General features: G+C 44.2%; 1 long non-coding RNA gene across 1 annotated transcript; it reads left to right on the top strand.

Annotated features, from left to right (window-relative positions):
• The first annotated feature begins 1,391 nt into the window (after positions 1 to 1,391).
• On the top strand, positions 1,392 to 5,892 carry LOC109369115. Its single transcript, XR_002117782.2, has 3 exons — positions 1,392 to 1,902; positions 2,181 to 2,344; positions 2,516 to 5,892. It is a non-coding gene; the product is annotated as an uncharacterized LOC109369115 (long non-coding RNA).
• The last annotated feature ends 804 nt before the right edge of the window (positions 5,893 to 6,696 follow it).

The following is a 6,696-nucleotide window of genomic DNA, read 5'->3' as shown; positions in this document are numbered from 1 at the left end:
TAGTGACCGAGAAATCTCTAATAATCAGCAAAACGCTGCTGAGGGAAAAAGAAGTGTGTTTTTCTTTTAGTGTGGGGCTACAAAACAGGTGTCTCTGCACAGTTAAGAGTATCATTGTTCTGAAGTATTAATCTGTTGGTATTTTCCCATATATTAAGCACAGTGCTCCGTTGTGTCTTTTCATAGTTTCTGAACAGAATCCAATTTAAATAGTTAAAATCCATTTACGGGTAACGTTCCTCACAAACACTGCACCATTGGGACTATTTGTCTTCCTGAACTTGTGCAAGTGCTCCCTGCATTAGCAGTTTAATCAGATTTGTTAATAAATAATGTTTCACTTACAAAGTAGAACTTATGTACATTAAGCTCTTGATTGTGGAGGTGCCACAAGTGCAGGAGGAAAGGCAGCAGAGCCTAAAGAACCACAGCCAGGCTCCCACTGCCCCTTGCTCCTTCATGCAATACCAACCAGTCAGGTACTAGTTTCAGATGTGCCCATTGCTCACCTGCTTTCCCCCAGTCCTCTGTGGGGCTGAAGGCAGCAGGGGTGAAAAGGTGACTTATTTTTCCTTTTGGCACAGGGCAGAGTACAGATAAGTCGACTCCTGCACATAACAACTTAACCCCGTAGGTGCAGTTCCTATATTTCTGATCACCAGGATGTTTTCCCTCTGGTGGCTTTGGAGGTTAACTTTCCCTCTTTTGCTCAGTGTTATAAGAAAATAGCCAAAAAATGGAAGTTTGAGATAGGTATTCAGTCAATGTACTCAGCCTTGAGCAGGCTTAGACTGATACTTCTCCAGGTCTAATTGTTATTTTTATCTTGAAGGTTCATTTATGTATTTTCTTGAGCGGAATCATTTTACTAGTCAGAACATATACAGGCCATCATCCCTGTTCTATTAACTGGGCAGACCTTCTGCTGAAGTACCAGCAAGGTTTTGCACCCTGACTAATGATAACACACAGTACTGTGCGTGAAAGTTATCATTTAATTGTAATGTACAACAACGGGACAGGTAAGAAGAGAGGTTTTACTTCTATGTGAAGTACTGAAAACCCCATTTCTCATTTTCTTACCACATTTTTGGCTTTGGGTGCCTTTTAAATGATTTTTTAAGACACAGATTTGAACTGTATCATAGAAAACTGCACACCATTTTTTTATTTTAAGGGACTGGAAGTACATATGAACTTAACTTCTATCACCCGATTCCTGGATTTACAGTGGAGTTGGTGGGGCAGTTTTTTTGTCATTTTTCTGAGCACAGACCAGAAAATCTAACGTGCTTTTGATTGCTTCAAAGTTAGACATTTGTTCAGGAATTTATCAAGTAATAGGAAAGGATATCCTATGAATCCAGATGTTAGTGATCAATTCCTGCCTCACTTTGGTTGGCAAAGCACTTCTGTCATTTTTTTAATGATCTCTGTCACCCTCCACAGCGATTTCCCATGCAGGGAAAGTTAGCACGGCCCCTCGCTGAGTTACCCGAAAGTGCCTTCTTTATGCCATTCCTTTTTCCTTTGGAGCTTGTAACTCTTGTTGAGTGGCTGGTAATCAGACTGCAGAGAAGCAGGAGAGATGGGTCGGTAGGCTGTAGCCACAGCATGAGGGCTATCGGCCCCCCCAGGCCGGGGCAGCCATCACCTGTCGGAAGCACCTGTGGCTGCTCAGCTGGCTCTGTGCTCTCCATCCACCACCGTGGCACCTCAGACAGACCAGCTGTGGTGAAGCGGAGAGCCAGGGCAGGCCTCGGCTACCAGGGCCCTCCCCTCAGCCGTGCTGTGTCCCCAGCAAAGAAGGCAGTGAGCGGCAGCTCTGCTGCTGCCCCAGCGTGACCACAAACCCTCCGCACACCACCTCCTCGTCCTGCCCTCCTGCTGGCAGAGGCCCAGGTGAGCCAGTGCCAGGGCTCCTGGCAGCAGCACAAGGTGCTTATTCAGGCTGCCACTGTGAGAAGTGTTCCCCTCCACCTGCATTAGCCCGCTTGTTCCTGCCCCTTCCCAGCTGATACTGCGCACTGCCCTGCTCGAGCGGTGCTAATCTGGGAGCAGGGTGCTGGCATTCTAGCCTGGGCCTCTGAAACAAACCTGTTTGATTTTTGTGTTTTTCTTTTCCGCTCTTAAAAATAATAAAAACTCATGGTTTGTGCTTTCCTGCATTCCCCTTGCAGGTCTGGATCAGTGGCTCAGCAGTTACACGGCTGTGTCCTGGCGGGGCTGGAGCTCTGGCCCCTTGCAGCCCACCCAGCCAGCAGCTGTCCCCATGCAGAGGTGACAAGGAGTGCTGGCTTGTGCAACCGAGCTCCAGCCACAGTGTGTGCCTGCAGCTGACACGGTAACAATGTGCACAGTGAGCGAGTCGGGGCAGCGCGCCAGCCCTGCCAGGGTCAAACGCACGGTGCAGACGTCATTGCTACTTACTGCTCTTCTGCTATAGCCTTCAGTTCCTTCCTGTTTTTTTACTCTTTGTGGTGAATGCAAGCTGAATGCTCTGTTTCATCCCTAGCAGGACAAGGCACACCCAGTGAGAAGCAGAAAGTTCATCCTGGCTCCAGCCAAGCTCACAGTCTTCATGGGGTTACTGTCAACACTAGCTGGTGGAGCTCATTTGAGCAGGGAAAAACGACGAGCAAAACTTAGAGGAGGGGCAGAGCCAAATCCGTCAGCTCTGTCCAGAGCAGAGTTAGGTAAAACTGCAGTTTCTTCAGCTCCTTCATCCCCTTATTCCTAGCGGAAGGACACAAAGAAAACAGACTGTGACGGCAAACCTGATCTTGTATCACTCTGGCACTGCATTTCAGCTGTCAGGTGCTAGCAGAAATCATTGGAATTCATGTGTATGTGACTGTGAATCCTTTTTTTGTGTACATGGAAGGAACACCCCGGTATCTCCACCCGATCCTGAAGCTAACCTCCTTCTGCTCTGAGATTTCCATGTAAGTTTATACGGCTGTTCTTCCTAATTGCTGAAAGGCTTTTATTTATCACCCCCCGCTGTGTCTTCACACAGGAGTGTGTGAATTCTTTCTGTCTCCTCCCTTCCGAGTGCACTATATGCTTTCGAGGCTGCAGAGCACTCCCTGCCCCAAGAAATACCACAGCTTGCCCTTCAGGTGATCCCTTTGGGTTATTCCACCCCAGCCCCTGGCAGAGACTACTATTTCAGAATGTTGCTAAACCAACACCATTTTTCTGCAAGCTCCCCTCATCAATCCAGGAGGCTTGGAGGAACAGTTGCTCCATCTCTGGATCAAGATAACTTCTGACATCATGTAATGTTTTATAAATACTTGAGGCAGGTTTTTCAGGAGGGGAGGCACACTACCCATTATTAAGTTCACAGGCAGTCAGCTCTGTCTGAGTTTACTCAGGCATTTAGAAACTTTTGAAGTTTTACTTCAGAACTCAAATTTCACTTTTCAGTAGATGCAGGACATTCTTAGCAGTTTGGTATGATCACTAGCACAGTCACATCCACACCAAAATCACATGATTTCATTTCTTAGTTATGTGAGTGCAACTAGATACCCCAACACCATCCATCTACCATGTACCACACTCCTTTCGTATCTCTGTACATGCAGTCCTGGTTCCTTTTGGGACGTTTTTAGCAAGGTGGCAAGCTGTGGTGCCAAGGTATAAAGTGCACATGAAGTGCAGAGCAGTTCATCAGCACAACTGGTGGTATGGCCACAGATCACGTTCCAAAGTGGACTGAACTGTGTTGTGTATACACCAGAGAGAAAAATCCCAAGCCACTGAGAATACTGTTAAATAAATAAAGTTATATTTATTTATTTGACTCAAGAAAAGGTAGTGACTAAAATACTGAGAGAGATCACAGTGACAACGAAATAAATAAAACTGTAATAATCAGTGAGTCCAGCTTCCCTCCTACTAAGTGGTCGAATGGGGCAAGCAAAACAAGTTCTTGAGCTCCATGGTAATCACAATTGAAATAACTAGCTTTGGAGCATGCGAGAGAGGAGGCTATTCTTAGCCATGCCATAGCTACTGTAGGCGAGCTGGCTAGAGAGGGAGCTGCAGCCAAAGCAGCTGTGAGTGTGGTGTGCAGTGCTGTACTTATTTGAAAGCAAAGCTGTTTCTTTATTGAGAATGCACAGAAACAACTGAGGAGAAACCAGCTGTTTTAGAATACTTTAGGAAATAGGTGAATTAGATCTGACTGATAGTGATAACTGAAATAATGAATGAAAGACAAAAGTTGCATCAGGGAATTCTCAGACATCTTTCATCATGACAGAACCAAAAGCCATGCAAGATATGGAAAGTGATATGGAAAGAGATTTTTCTTTCAAGATAAGGAAAGATCTTTCTTGTTTTGGCAAATTGTTCCCAGTCAGAGGAGCAGGAGGCTCAGCTGCAGAGCAGGTTCTTGCTTGCACGAGGCTGAGGGAAGTTGCTCAGACTTTGTACTCACAAGTATTTTTTTCAGTTTGTGTGTAATATGTGAAAGAAATATTACTGAGACCTTACTAGTACTCAAGAAAGGACAATCAAATGCTCAAAACAGGTCATGAGCTTATCTACAGTGATATTAGCTAGGATAAAAACCTTAAGAGATTTAAATGCTTATGATTCACTTCATATATAAGCACTGACTGATGAGACTGAAGGAAATATTTCCCTTTAGGGCAGGCTTTTCCATAATTAACCATTACAGCCACATTTCTTCTGGTCCAGGATATCAGACTACAGAGAGAGCTGAGTGATCCAGGGTGCATCTTCCTGCAAGGCAATCCCAGCTCTCAGGCGCACCTACTGCTTACACACAGTCCATTTTTGTTTTTCATCACACAGATGCTTTGTTTTCCCCCACTTATTTCTTTATCTCCGTTTAAAGCTTCTTCCCAAGTAACATAGCTGAAAAACTTCCAGTCATTGGGAACACTGATCTGATGTTACCTGTAAATAGACAGCAATATACACAAGTGCTCCTTGATTGTATGCATGTTTGTTGTTATTGAAGGACATACTGTGGGCTATGCAGAATATTATTTCAAGAGGGACTCCCAGTTAAACTGAAAAACAAACAAACAAACAAACAAACAAAAACAAAACAAAACCACCTATTTCTGGCACTGTGGAATTCCTTGGTACAGTCTCTGGCCTGCTTTGGGCAGAACCTTGCTTCAACCAGTTGGTGACACATGGAGCAGCTCTGTGCATTCTGACTGAGGGAAACCAACATTCACAGCAGTAGCGTGATCTGTAACAAATAATCTGTAACACAAAGGCATTGAAAGTTAAAATCAACTCCCCTTTCTTTTGACAGACCTTTATGTGCCTTCCACTGGAAATCCTGATGTTTGCAGTTAAAACAGAAATGTCTAAGAAGTATACTTTTGTCAGTATCTTTCTTGACTAGAGGCTAAAATTGAGTACAGTGTGTAACCGTGATGCAATAAAGAGGCTTCAGGAAAGAAAAGAGCATGAGATGTGTATGTTATAGATGTAAATATCACTGGCAGAGCTGTGCTGCAGAATAAATTGAAAAGCTTATAATGGGTTTCTGTCAAGAGGTTGCATAATAGTTAGAAAGGCAATACACAGTTCAAATTCACAGTTCAAGTCTAGAAATGGCAGCAGATGGAAAAGTATTGATTCATATTAGTGACAGTAAAAAATAAAGGAAATAATTGAGCTACTTCAGCTGGTTTCATGCTGAAAGAACAGTGCTCCTTTTACAGGTGCTCCTTGCTACTGGGTGTCAGGGTGACAGCTGTAGAGATGCCTGTATATCAACTACTGATTTACATCTTTGAGCTCTGAGGGCCAGATAAGTTAATTTTAATACCTATCAATGCTGAATATGATGAATCTGTATTCAGCTAAAGCAACTGAAAGCAGAGTCATGTCTTAATGGGAACCGTAAAAAAAAAAAAAAAATTACCAGATTCTCCAATGCTGAGAAGTGAAAGAGGTCAAAGATGTAACCATAATACCTATATGCTCATCAGTCTATACCAACTGACCCTGGATGACTTAAATGATCATTAGATCACTTCAGTTTACACTGCTGGAATGAATTTTTCATGAAATGGAGAATCACTGGAGCACAGCATCCCAAATACCCCTTTGTTCCCAGTTAAAATCTTTAATGAGATTGGAAAGACAAAGAAATCACTTCCACTTGGTTTTATCCCCTCACTGGGTTTGTTTCTGGTCATTTAGAGCAAAACATTTCTTTGTGCGACTTAAGCAGGATCTGGCTTTCTAATTTCGGATTTGTAAGATGCCTCTTTGGGGGCTGCATGTAGACTGAACGGATTGGAAGAGTTCCCAACAGGTCCCTGTCCTCCAGTCACCTGATTCTGTTCCCTTTTGCCCAGATGGCCAGGTTCCTCCCTATGAAGTCAGGAGGGCTGATGGTCAGCTGCTGGATCTCCCCTTGAGGGTAGCAAGGCAGATGAGGCAGAGATCAGATGTGGGATTGTATCTCTCCCTGTAGAGCCAATGACATGAGGATGGGACAGCATCCAACATGCCAAGGAGCTGCTGGCATAGTGAACCTCTGCTCTCTCTGCTCCTGTTCACTCCCTTCATGTCTCGCCTATCTTTCATGAGCAGAAATGCCAAGCCTGAAGCAGACAGGTTCCAGTTTAGCTGCATCTCCTGTGTGGTATTGTGTTGGTTCAGGGAGTTTGAATAGGATTCAACTTGAAT

Source organism: Meleagris gallopavo, chromosome 9 (genome assembly GCF_000146605.3).
Source record: "Meleagris gallopavo isolate NT-WF06-2002-E0010 breed Aviagen turkey brand Nicholas breeding stock chromosome 9, Turkey_5.1, whole genome shotgun sequence".
NCBI classification, from domain to species: domain Eukaryota; kingdom Metazoa; phylum Chordata; class Aves; order Galliformes; family Phasianidae; genus Meleagris; species Meleagris gallopavo.
Note: the sequence above shows the minus strand (reverse complement) of the source record. Positions and strands in the feature narration are given on the sequence as shown.